The 13266-nt window shown below is 42.9% G+C and overlaps 1 protein-coding gene across 6 annotated transcripts in view; it reads left to right on the top strand.

Moving 5' to 3' along the window:
• Window positions 1–13266, top strand: part of TTC7A (tetratricopeptide repeat domain 7A) — a 532144-nt gene that overhangs the window by 463875 nt on the left and 55003 nt on the right. The gene's annotated exons all lie outside the window — the stretch shown is intronic.

Genomic DNA, 13266 nt, shown 5'->3' with positions numbered 1-13266 from the left:
CAACCTGGTTGTAAATCACTTGGTCATACATTCAGATGCTGATATCATCTGTTTCAGGTTTAGTGATACAGCAATTTCTGAAATTGAAGTAAATTACGAAATTATAATTTTTTTTTTTTTTTTATTATTATTATAATTTATATATATATATTTAACCACAGGGCGTAAGTGTTATGATCCAGCAAACTACAAAGCAGCAGAGCTCTCCTAATAGGCAGGAACGGGCGTGAATTATTCATCACACTCACATGACGGAAGCAAAGGAAAGCACATATATAATTCATTCATTGTGTATACAGTTTACCGCAGCCCCTGCCAAAAACATAACTACTTTATGCTACATCTAATTCAGCTGGATCCAGTTATTTCTCCTTCTTTTCCAATATTTGGAGAACTTTATTTTCTTCTAGAATTTTTTGTTTATCTGTATAAAAGTTTATATGACTCAAAACTTTTTATTCTTCTATTTTAGCCAGAAATGGCATAGACCCTTCTGTCTTTATCTGTGGATCCTCTTTTATAAGACATTTTATATGATTTCCCATTCACCATCTACAGCATCTTCCCTAGATGGTAATATAAGATTTATTGATCAAGAGCGGTTTAGTATTCTGGAGCATCTTTTCTTAGAATGCTGTATTCTGCTGTCCCTCTGCTGTTATTCCTGGAAATGTATTAATAGGTTAGTAACTGGATGTTACCCTTCCCCTTTAGAACTGGATGTGACCCTATAGCAGTGATTGGTTCTCAAACCGTGGTATCCGCACCCCTAAGGGTACACCACGGTTGGGTGGGGGTACGCCAATGTGCTGACAAATACCGGCCATGCATTGGCCAGTATTTGTCAGCGCAGAGTGCGGAATGGCTTCGGCAGCTCCCTGTAAAGTATCGCGGCTTTACCTACTTAATGGGAGCAGCGTGTTTGCCGGGAAGACGTGTGACTTTCCCTGATGTTGCACGGAGGTGCCACACAGCGCAGGAGGACGTCACCCGTTAGTGTGGCCCTGACGAGCGTGACTCTGAAACTGGACACGCTGTATACCCGAACCAGCCGGGGAATGAAAAAAAAAAAAGTAAAAACTAAGTGTATGGAAGGGATGTTATCTTAATCCCCTTGTGCCATTATTCCCCCTTCATCTTAATCCCCTTGTGCCATTATTCCCCCTTCATCTTAATCCCCTTGTGCCATTATTCCTCCCTCCATCTTAATCCCCTTGTGCCATTATTCCCACCTCCCTCTGATCCCCTTTTGCCATATCGGATACTTATGGCACAGAGGGATCAGAGGGAGGTGGAATAATGGCACAAGGGGATTAATATGGAGGGGGGGTGATGATTATACCCCTCCATCTTTATCCCCTTGTGCCATTATTCCCCACTCCCTCTGATCCACTTTTGCCATATCGGATAATAATGGCACAGTGGGATTAAGATGGGGGGGGGGAATAATGGCAAAAGGGGATCAGAGGGAGGGGGGGATAATGGCAAAAGGGGATTAAGTATCGCACTAGAAAGGTAAGCACACGCCAGTAAGAAAGCTACGCATTAGAAAGGTACGCACACGCGTAAGTTCCACGCGAATCTACACACAAGGGGTACCCGTGGACCTACTTTCACCCTTTGGGGGTACAGTGGCGAAAAAGGTTGAGAACCACTGCCCTATAGAGTCTGACATTGTCAGCATTAGGTCATGTTCACACACTGAAATTTCCGAGCGGAATCTGCCTGAAAGATTCCGGTCGGAAATTCCGTAGCATTGCTTTCAGTGGGATCCTGCTGCACTGTGCACTCTGCGGAATTTCCACGGCAGATGTTTGACATGGCAATTCTTTCTGCGGAATCTGCACAGAAATTGCCATCAATGCAATTATGGGAAATGTCCGTCCGTGTTTTCCGGGTGAGCATTCTGCTAATTTTCCTCTTGTGTCAACACAGCCTTAGGTTATGTACACACTGCGGAATATCCGCAATTCCACACAAATTCTGTTCAGCAAAAAATTATTCTGTGGAATTCCGCACTGAAATTCTGCCGTGTAAACATAGCCTTAGTGCTCTTTTTTTTTTTTTTTTATTTGGCAAAAACTCCCAAAATGTAGCACAGTGTTTTTTGATTTATGCTGCAGCCATATGTTAGCTAAACCTTGTTTTATTACAAATTTTTGGCATTTTTCTGCGGCTTTAGGTTCAGAGGTGGTTATTCAGATTCGCATCATGTTTCTCTCCCATAAAAGTCTATGGGAGCATAAAAACACCACAAAAAATGCCATATCGGCTTAGCACTGGCATTTTTCTGGCGTTTTTTCCCCCCATTTCTTCAAGAGAACTCCTTGAGTCACAAGGGGAAAACACCACAGAAAAAAGACACCAAGACTAAAACCCACTATTTAAAAAAAACTAAAACTTTACAAAAACTGCATGTTGTGCTGTTTTTTTTTTTTTTTTGTTTTTTTTTTCCAGGACAGAAAAACGCCTGATAAAGCCCCCAAAAAACCTAGCCTCAATAAGACCTTGTCAGGCATGCCCTTTTGACAAAGGCAATAGTAAATCCCAATAGTCAATTTATTCATTTCCAGGAGAAATAACAGAGATAAAAAAACAATACATATAATGGTATAAAGTCCCCAACCCAGTCCTCAAGGCCACCAACAATCAAGGATTTCAGTTTCTCCTTGTTTTATTCTAATAAAAAAAACATGGAATGTTGGTGGGTCTTGAGGATTGCTATAAGGGATAGAGATGTGCATAGTCATTTTTAAGGGCAGGGGTATGTCAGGAACCGGATAGGTATGCAGCGAGGACACTGGTGGTCGATCCTCTGTGTCAGTGGGGTGATGGCGTGGGCCGTACCAGGGGAACAGAGTCTAAGGGGTTACTGGTTTTCACCAGAGCCCACCGCAAAGCGGGATGGACTTGCAGCGGCAGGTAACCCTCAGGTCGTTCCACCCGATAGCCACTCAACCCAGCTGACGGCTGAGACAGGCGCGGTACAAGGGACAAGGCAAGAGCAAGGTCGGACATAGCAGAAGGTCAGGGCAGGCAGCAAGGATCGTAGTCAGGGGCAACAGCAGAGGGTCTGGAACACTGGCTTGAAACATACACAAAACGCTTTCACTGGCACTGAGGCAACAAGATCCGGCGATACCAGGAAGGGGAAGTGGGTTTTTATAAGGAGGACACAGGTGCAGGTACTGATTGGGCCAGGCGCCAATCAATGGCGCACTGGCCCTTTAAATGTCGGAGAGCCGGCGCGCGCGCCCTAGGGAGCGGGGCCGCGCGTGCCGGGACTGAGCAGATGGAGGACGGGGCAGGTGAGGAGATTGGGATGCGAGCTACGCGGGTCGCATCCCCGCCGGTGACACTAATGCAGCGCTCCCGGTCAGCGGGTCTGACCAGGGCGCTGCACGGAGACGAGCGCCGCGAGCGCTCTTGGGAGGAGCAGGGACCCTGAGCGCTCGGCGTAACAGGGTAAAGTATATAAAGTAACGATATATGAATCCCCCCTCCATACAGGCCAATATATGTATATAACGCTGAGGCTATCTTTTTGTGAACTGACTATTTCCTTTTGAAGTTCATTCCCTCAAACTACAAGTGCCATTATTCCTTGTTTGTAAGTGTGAGGTCACTTTTCTCTCTCCCATACATCGATCACCCCACCCATTGAAGCACGGGTGTGATCATTTCCATGCAATAGACCAGCCTTCAGCTGTTGCAAGAACAAATTGAACCTCCTCCCACTCAGCGGTCTTTCCATCCATTGAAGCAAAGACAGGCTCCCTTTCAACACCTGACTAGTGATGTAATGTCTGGGGCTGCACTTGTAAGAACCCGAAGGGTTAATCTGCACTGAGGTCTTTTGTTGTTCTGGTTACTGTGGAAACGTTCTGTTCTCTGGATGGTCAGCTGACCTCATTGGCTTTTCACCTGCTTAGCTCCCTATTTAAACCCTCAGTATTCATCCAGGCCTTCCCTGCAAAAGAGCTCATACTCCTAGCAAGCATGTGTACTGTATCTTGTATTTCTGGCATATTTGGTACATTGGCTCTGCTCTCTGACTTCTCTCCTGTTATCTTTTCTGTTATCTCTTGGTACTGACTCGGCTTGTGGAATGTTACATATTGTGTGTGTGTATGTTTAGTTATTATTTCTGTTATTGTGTGTGATTCCATACAGTGTCCCAACCTCCGTCTGTATTGTAAGTTTATTTTTTTGACGTTTTACTCCCTGCACTTATTCAGGCAGGAACTGTCACCGTCGTTATGGTCCCGTCGCCTAGGGCGGGTACACAAGGAGGCAGGGCAAGTGGGAGCGGGTGATTTCATTGCTTCCCTCTTCCCTGCTTATACGTGACAGCACTGTAACCTGGGAAAACCAGAGACGTCACTCATTTTGTATGCTGTTAAAAATAAACATTGGGGCAAAAATCACCAAAGAATTGCGAAACCACCATGAACCACAAGTACAGACATTATATTATGAACTACACTAACTTTACCGCCCCTGTAGCATAGTCAAATAAAAAAAATCCCGGAATACCCCTTTTAAGATCCTGTTCCTGACTTCTGACTATGCTGCTTCCGATATCCAGACTATGTCTATTTCTAATGTGTCTTTCCCCCACAATCTCCTCGGGCAGACAGTGTGCGCAACCTGACCCAGGCTTTCAGCAGACATGCCCATTGTGCAGCGCGTCTGCTACATGCAGAAATTATTTTTTTGGTACAGGGTGGAGGCAGGGCAATCTGGATTCCTGTTTGGTGGAGCAGGGAACTGATTGTTCTGTTCTCCACTACAGTTTTTCATTTAGATGTGTCCTAAAGGCACCTATTCCACTGTTATTGAAGCGGCTCTACACAATGGCCCTGATTTACTAAGAGTGTCGAGTTATATTCTGAGTGTTATTTTTTTCCCAGACTATTTTTTCTCACACGTATTTATCAATGTTTCGCACATGTCAGGAAAATTCTGTCAAACGATATTAAATTCTGTCCTATGGAGGAAAAAAAGTGTCGCACAGGAAAAATAAAGCGTAAAGCAAATAAATATAGCAAAGTAACTCTGCACCAGGACGTAACTTTAGATTCATAGTCGTTAATGGGATAATAAACAAAAAGTAAAAAATGATAAAAGAAAAAAAAAGGAAATGAAAGCCAAGATTTAAAAAAAAAAAAAAAAGAGAGAAATTCCCAAAAAAAAAACTAATAAAAAAATGAAAAATGTATTATAAAAAGCTACTAAGGAGACAAAGTAACAGAATTTTCAAAACCCCCCACACTTTTTAACAGATTCCTCACACCTCAAGTCAGTCGGGTTTTCAAGTTCAGTAATTCACTATTTTTCTGGTGGGTTTTTAAATACAACTGTCAGGAAAATGTCGCGAACACGCCACTAATTATGCAAACCACGCCCCTTTAGTCGGGTTAAAAAAATACTACGAGTAATTTAAAAAACGTTGGGTTTTTACTAGTAAAATGTTTCGCACAAAGTGTCATGGAGGACGTGCAACACAAATTGTGTCGCATAACCCGATAAAAAAAGTCAGGATCATGTTAGTAAATCAGGGCTAATGTGTGCATGTCTCTAATAGTCAATCTGCTCTTTGTGACTTGGGACCTGCAAAGCATGACTGGTTACTCAATAGATTCTCATAGAATTCAGTTCCCATTAGTCTATAAGCTAAATATGCGTATAACAAGGATTAACAAGGATTTAAATCAATACTAAATCAATGTCATATAGCATAATGCTCCCAGATAGGACAGTGTGTCCAAGTTGACAGGTTTCCTTTAAATACTAAGGGCTACCTGCAGGTAGTGGTGGAACAAATACCGTATTTTTCGTCCTATAGACGCACCCAATTTTTAGGGGCAAAATCTAAAAAAATAAAGATTTTGAACCCAATAGTGGTCTTCAACCTGCGGACCTCCAGATGTTGTAAAACTACAACTCCCAGCATGCCCAGACAGCCATTGGCTGTCCGGGCATGCTGGGAGTTGTAGTTTTGCAACATCTGGAGGTCCGCAGATTGAAGACCACTGCAGGAGGAGGTAATACTCACGTGTCCCGTCACCGCTGCCCTGGATGTCGCTCCATCGCTGTCGCCGTGTCCCCGTCGCTCTGGAACGTCTCTGCTGCCGGCCGGGTATCCTCGCTCTCCGTCGCCGCCATCACGTTGTTACGCACTCCGACGCACGTACACGACGACGTGATGACGAGGAAGGAGAGCGCCGGCATACAGGGGATCCCTGAATGGAGAAGACACCGAGGAGGCAGGTAAGGTCCCCCCCGGTGTCCTGTAAGCACTAACCCGGCTATTCAGTCAGCTTTGATCGCCGCGTCTGAAGGGTTAATACAGGGCATCACCGCGATCGGTGATGTCCTGTATTAGCCGCGGGTCCCGGCCGTTGATGGCCGCAGGGACCGCCGCGATAGGGGTGTATTCACCGTATAAGACGCACCGACCTTTTCCCCCCAGTTTTGGGGAAGAAAAAGTGCGTCTTATACGGCGAAAAATACGGTATTACCTCAACATTGGCCCTTGTCATTCATTAATTTGCCCCATATGTCCATCCTTCACCTCTCACAGATATGTATATTTGCAGTTATAACAGCTTACACTCTTCTGGGAAGACTTTCCACAAGGATGTCTGGGCATGCTGGAAGTTGTAGTTTTGCAACAGCCGTAGACAAAAGGTCACTGGCACAAGGTCGCTCACATTACCTAGCTGTGATTGCTTGCTGCCGGTGGTGTTAATATTATGTTGCATTTTGCATCAAATTCTTCCTTTTTAGCCATTCAACAAACTCATATTAAAATGCACATTTTTTATCAAGCAATATGGTCTGTCAAAGGAGGCCTCGCAGATTAATTCAGAATACCTGCATTAGCTTTGCCTGCAGCATAATTTAAAATGCTGACAGAATGTTGATTTCGATCCTGTCCTAGTTAAACTCCAGTCTCATTTTCGTGCAGCACAGTAAATGACAATTTATGTAAAAAAAAAATATATATATATATATTTTTTTTTTTTGCAGTGACATCTATAATTGCACATAAATGAGATTAACATCATTTGTGGGAGCGAAGGAGCACTCCGACTCACCGTACAATGTTTTATCATTAGCTATGCATCAACAGTGTAGTAGGGCACGCAAGTCAGCACAATTACATCTTCTCCATGCCACTTTCATGATTTTTTTAGTGTTTTCCTTCATGTTTGATGTTTAGCTTACTAAGTTGGGAGATCCGGTTAAAAGTTAATGTCATATGTAAAGTTACAGTGAAGTTCCACCTTTTGGGACCACTTAAAAAACATGCATCAAAGAGGTTGTACAAGAATAAATATTATTTTGAAAGAAAAAAAAATACTAAACATACTCACCTGCCTCAGTCCCTCACCGCTGCCATTTGATGGTTTCCTGTCTCTTGTGTCCTCAGATTCCTAATGCTTCCAATGACGTGTCGACACTGCAGGAACTTCGTGCTTGGCCAACCACTGGCTAAGGTGGGTCACCACTATAGCCAAGTGATTGGCTGAGTTGGCAACTCCAGCAGGGCTGGCATGTCATCAGAAGCATCTGGGACTGGAAGCTGTTGAAACGGCAGCAATGGCGGGCTTTAAGAGTACCTGTCATATCCCACAAGAATTTTTTTTTATACTCAGTATCTAATCGTGATCATGTACATATAATGTAATATATCATGTGTATATAATATATAATTATATGTACATGTATATATAATTCTTATGTGTCTAGCACCTATATTTCTCTCACAAATACCTTTGATGTGTTGCTCACTTTGTCATCCTGTGCTTTAGGGGGGGCATGTCCTCACTCTGTATGACTCATCTTCCCTCCTGAGTGCTGGGTCTCTTCATTAAATGACTGCAGGTTTCATTGAATCTCTTCATCGATTCACTGCTCTTCAATGCTGCAGTCTGATAGGACAGGAGTGAGCACAGATGAGTGCTAGTCCAGCCCTCACTTACTGCACTTTTTCTATACTTGTGCTTCAGCTTGGACAAAGATGATCCTGCAGCTGGACAGGAATGTGTTCTGGATGGTATAGGGACCTCTTGTGGTCTTTTTTTATAAGCCATAATTTCTATAAAAATGACTGAAATTTTTCTTATAAAGTATATTAAAAAAGGTTAATGTTTTGCCAATATGTAAAATATATAAAAGGTTTTTGAATCTGACAGTGCCCATTTACGTTTTTATTTTTGGTGGTATAGTGGGATGTGTATTTAAAACTCACCATTAGAAAACCTTTGTATCCATGAGTAAGAACCCTCATGCCTAAGGGTTCAGAGCATGTTGTATGATTATATTTCTGGATGTAAAAATGTAATCATTTATAGTTGGTTATAATGTAATAAGTATTACGTTTTAAACAAATAATCGTGTGCTGGATGTACCTGTATTACAAAGTGCACAGCTCATGGACCCTAACCCTATCATTTCTTTCTGTATAATAAAGATCCTGCTTTATTACCCCACTACTAGATATTTTTTGCATCTTATATTTTTTAATACACTGAGAAATAGCGGTTGGACAGAAAGCTGTGCTGCACAAACCATGTAAAAAAAAAACACATGTACACTGTTCTAGGAGAATATTCCTGGAACTACGGTTTTCAGTGTTGCCAGTTCTTCCTCGCCCTTCTTGTTAATAGTTGCCTTGGCTGCTTTCCTTAATTGTTACTACATTGCTTAGTGCAGATCAGGACAAATTCCCTGAAATACAGCAAGCAATGGTGCTTATATAAAATAACAAAAATAGACAATAAATAACTACATTCTTATTTGGTATGATAAATTCATATTTCTAATTTCTTTGAATGCAAATCACCTTTCAGGGTCCTCACCCCTCGTCCGCTTCACAATTTGTTTCTCAGCAGACTGCAACTCTCACTGATACTAACAAACAGCTCCTTATTTCCCTGGCTGCCTGCTAATAAGTCAGCCTGCTGGGCCCTGGCTATTTAAACTGCAGCAGTTCAGTATGCTTCTGCCCTTGTGTGGTCTCTGATCTCCTACAGTGTTTCTCGCTGTGATTCTATTTATGACCCTTGCCTGGCTGATACCCACTCTGGTTCCTAATCCTTGTCTTTACCACTGACTACACTGCTTTCCAGTATCCCGGAAGTCTACCCTTTGTTTGAGGCAGAGAACCAAGCCATGGATGATTTAAGGGGCACATATAATCTTGTAAGGATAAAAGAAGGTGTGTAGTAGTATACCTAGAAGACGTTCTGATTCATTCACCATCCTTGGAGGCCCACAAAGCAGATGTTACCAAGGTACTACAAAGGATGCATGAGAATGGTCTGTATTGCAAACTGTAAAAATATGAATTCCACTAAAACCACGCTCCTAGGGTATAACCAAATCAGGTAGGATTATTACCAAATAACCAAATCTGTAGGATTATTTTTGCAATGGACCCACAGAAGGTATCAGGTTTTTGGGGTTCATTAACCACTACAAAAAAAAATCAATTGTTAACCAATATGACATGCAAAGCTGGCAATTTAAATGTGTGTTCCCTGGTTGTAAGGCTCCTTATACCTCCTTGTTGCTTGAATACTTTGCATCAGTAAACATTCAACCATAAGAAAACCATCTCTGGGAATGCATAGGTACAGGTCCAAGAATCGCCACATAGGTCCATGCAGCAGAAGCTCCAGGCTGACCATAGGCAATTAGTGTTAACCTCTTACTACAACAGGGTGTGGGTTTGGTTGTCCACCCAAAATTTGAACCCTATCTGCTCTCACCCAAAGACTGTCTCCCCAGTATATTGGACCCTACCGCATACTCCAACGGGTTAACCTGATTGCCTATGAACTTGACCTCCTGTCCTCTGTACAGATTTCCAAGGTCTTCCAGGTTTTGCTCATAAAGCTGTTGGTATGCAATTTCTACACCATGCTACCTCCTTGCCCTCGGCTGGTTCGGATTGGCTGGTTTGATTCCCGTATATCTAGGGGCTGCTTCCAGTATCTAATTCACTGGAATGGTCTTGGGTTCCAGCTGTACATGCTTATGTCCTTTTCATGGTTTCTCATGCTAAATTCCCCCGCTAACCAGTTGCCCTCCATGGGTGAGGAGTCATTGGAGTGTACTGTTAGGGTTTTCAGCCCTCCTTCACTACACTACCTTGCTTCGCAGCAGACTGCAACCCTCTGCTGATACTGAGGATCAGCTCCTGGTTTTCCTGTCTTCCTGCTAATGAGTCAACCCTCCTCTGCTGGGCCCTGCCTATTTAAACTGCCATTGTTCGGTCTGCCTCTGCCCTTGTGTGGTCTCTGATCTTCAAGAGTGTTCCTTACTCTGATTCCGTGTATGACCCTGACCTGGCTGATATCCACTCTTGTTGAAAGTGATTATCCACCATAAGGTTATTTAGTACTTACCTGCCAGACAGTAATGGACATGCTTAGTAAGGATCCATGCTTGTCTTGGTGCTAAATAGCTGTGTTCTGAGTCAACCATAATTTTGTTGCTATCTTTTTGTGAATTGGCTATTTCGTGTTGGAATTGCTTCCCTCCAACGACATGTCCCATGATTACTTGTTTGTAAGTGTGAGGTCACTTTTCTTCCTCCCACACATCAGCTACCCCACCCATTGAAACTACACCTGAGCTCCTTTCCATGCAATAGACAAGTGTTTTCTAACCAGGGTGCCTTTAGCTGTTGCAAAACTACAATTCCTTGCAGAATGATCTATCTCCCACCCAGCGGTCGCTCCACCCATTACAGCAAAGAAAGGCTCTTTTTCAACACCTCACTTGTGATGTAATATCTCGGGCCACACCGCAACCTGGTAAAATGAGACAACATTAATTTTATATGGTATTAAAAATAAACATTGGGGCAAAAATCCCAGAATAATTGTGAGACCACCATCAAAAACACAGGTACAGACACTGTATTATGAAGTACACTAACTTTACAGCCCCTGTAGGATAGTCAAATAAAAAAAAATCCCGGAATACCCCTTTTAAGATCCTGTTTGTGACTTCTGACTATGCTGCTTCCGATATCCAGACTATGGCTATTCCTAAGTACCTTCTTTGGCTTCTGATTGCTTGATTCCGCTATTGTTTATATAAGTTATTATAAAGATGTAATTTGTGCTGCACTGAGTCATCTCCATCTGGCTTTGTGGTTCATGACACCTCTTCAGTGATCATACTTGAGTTACATTAGCTCTCCAAGGATCAGAGGGCGCCATTCACTTTGCATAATATAAAAAGTCCATTGTTTTGTAGATTGTTCTGCTTTTAAGGAATATATGTCAAAGAAATCATAAATGGGATGAATTACATAACCTCACCATTAATCTTATTGTTAGTATAATTTATAAGCACTGACCACCATATGTCATCCATTCTAGGCAGATTCATAATCATATCATATGGTAGGAATACAGAGAAGAGCCCAGTGGGTTAAATTTCTCTTCTGTATATCATTCTGATTCTTTGTTGTGGGTCTTGTCATCTGCCGAAATCTTTTGATCCATGTTGTGACTAAAGGTCTACAATTGAATGCTTCAGCTCAGTTGACAGTCACAGCAGCGTCACACCAATTATTTTCCTACCCATATACCAAAATAATAATAGGCTCCAGTGGGGGTAAAGGTATGGATAAAACAGTAGAGGGCTATCATGCATACCAATATAGTTACCTACTCATCTGATGACTGATTGGGATCGCAGATCATATACTGCCACATTGACTTCAAAAGCTATAGACACCTTTGACATGGAAAACAGATTTTTACCTATGTTAGTGGTTGTCTTGAGTTAAAAATGTTGCATTAGGTTTCAGTCTGCAATTCTCATTCCTTAAAGGGGTACTCCGCCCCTAGACATCTTATACTTTGGATAGAGGATAAGATGTCTGATCGTGGGGGTCCCACCGCTGGGGACCCGGGTGATCTCCTTGCTACACTCAGCGTTTGTTTAGAGCATCAGGTTCAGCGCCAGAGGCTCGTGATGTCATGGCCACCCCCCTCAATGCAAGTCTATGGGAGGGGTCATGACCGTGACGTCTCGAGTGGGACGTGACCGTGACGTCACAAGCCTCCGTCCTGCATCGCCAGTCATCCGGAACGGAGCAAAGTTCCGTCATGCCCCTTCCCATAGACTTGCATTGAGGGGGCATGACCGTGACGGCACAAGCCTTTTCCCCCACATTGGCAGTCCTCCGGCACGGAGCGAAGTTCGCTCCCTGCACCGGATTTCTGGGGTGCCGCATCCGGGATCGCGGGGGTCCCCAGCAGGGACATCGTATCCCCTATTATTATCTAACCACAGAAACTGTTGCTAAATTTTAACAACCAGATATGAGGAGGAAATAAAGTGCAAGGCCTATAGTCTCAAATATAAAACACAATATTTGGATTTTCATGGCAACATGATGACAAAAGTTTATAAAAGGGTTTGTGTGCCTTACAAATGTAAACATCTAATGCTGGGCCCACCCTTGGGAGCACCCAGTTAGAGAATGAATGAAAAAGTGGCTGCATTATGCAAAACTACAGTAACTACAGCAACAAGGCTTATTTACTGTAAGAGTGGTGATTCTATGATCATGCCAGGTTTCTTAGTAGACGCAAACTCCTCCCACTTCTTTTTACCCGCAAAATCTCCCATCTTTTGTGCGTTAACCCAACACACCAAAACCAGCAATTGAGAAGTAATGTTAAACTTAGGTTTGTGTAAGGCGTTAAATGGCACTGTCAGATTCAAAAATGTCCTTTTTATAGAAATCATGGCTTACTAAAAACACCACTAGGGGTCCCCATACCATCCAGAACATAATCCTGTCTAACTGCAGCATCATCTTTGTCCAAGCTATATATAGCACAGGTAGGGACAAAGTCCAGAAAGTTAGAGCCGGACTAGCGCTCCTCTGTTTTAACTCCTGTCTTATTAGTCTCTTGTCTGAAAACAGAGAGGGAAGGCGGAGGTTACATAGCAGCCTGCAATTATTAGATGAAGAGACACAGCACAGCAGACTCAGGGAGGAAGCTGAGTCATGCAGAGTGAGCACACGCCCCCCTCCAAAGCACAGAATGACAAACCAAGTGGGCAACAGAAAGAAGGTATAAAGGTGCTAGACACATAATTATATGTGCATGATTAGGATTAGGTACTGTGTAGTATATAACATTTTGTTTTATTTGTGATATATGACAGGTTCTCAAAGTTCTTAATGTGCCAGGGATCAAGATGAGGTTATGAGGTTGGCTG

The sequence above is a fragment of the Hyla sarda genome, chromosome 3 (genome assembly GCF_029499605.1).
Source record: "Hyla sarda isolate aHylSar1 chromosome 3, aHylSar1.hap1, whole genome shotgun sequence".
NCBI lineage: Eukaryota > Metazoa > Chordata > Amphibia > Anura > Hylidae > Hyla > Hyla sarda.
This window is presented reverse-complemented; position numbering and strand designations above follow the sequence as displayed.